Source organism: Vombatus ursinus, unplaced genomic scaffold (genome assembly GCF_900497805.2).
Source record: "Vombatus ursinus unplaced genomic scaffold, bare-nosed wombat genome assembly UNPS02014903.1, whole genome shotgun sequence".
NCBI lineage: Eukaryota > Metazoa > Chordata > Mammalia > Diprotodontia > Vombatidae > Vombatus > Vombatus ursinus.
In genome coordinates, this window is record NW_020954681.1 from 4,285,718 (window position 1) to 4,286,588 (window position 871).

Consider the following 871-nt stretch of genomic DNA (forward strand, 5'->3'; position numbering starts at 1 on the left):
ACAGGGAAACACAGTTGATGTCACTTAATTGATAAAGATCAAAGCTAGTGCCATTGATGGTTGTAGGCAGTGAAATCACAGGATCATTGGATTATAGATTTAGAAGTAGGGGGGACCTCAGAGGGCACTGAATCTATCCTAAGTAATAGAATCTTAGAGCTCTCAGTAGTTCTTAAAGATGATCTATTCTACACTACTCCGCTACAGTTTTAGAGATGGGAAAACAGAACAACAGATGAGGAAAATGGGCTTTCCCCCTTTTCAAAGAAGTGTGCGAGATGATAAAGAGCTATGAGGACAAAAGGTAGGGAAAACTCTCACTGCCAAGACTGGATGAGGATCTAATGTTGAAAAAATCCCAGTCTGAGGAAACCTTCACTAAGCCTCTGCCCACACAGAGAAGCCTTCCTCTGGGGAGATGAGGCCTCTGTCTTGTTTTCTTTATTGTTTTTGTATTATCTATTGGGATTTCTTTTAAAGTAGAAAAAGGGAAGCGAAATTCAAAAAGTATTGTAGCACAGAGAATGCAACTGGTCTAGTCCTCAGTGGAAAGGGAGAGCCAGACAAGCCATTGTGAATGTGCTAATATAATATCTCCTTTACTGTGCTGCAGGTTAGCATGTTTTATGATTGATTTGGAGGTGTTTTTCTAAAACTTTAGTTACTGTGATTTTTAGGAGACTTGAGTAAGGTCACTTAGGTGCCTTTATAAGTCAGAGCACAGAAAGGTGATGGATAGCAAAATAAGAAAAATGCAAATAACAGTTTGGAATGATGTGCTGGGGGTCAAAGTTTGTATCTAAAAGCATTGAGCCAGCATAGGTCAGGTGTGATTGGGCTAAATTGAACTGAAAATTACTCCCAACAGAGA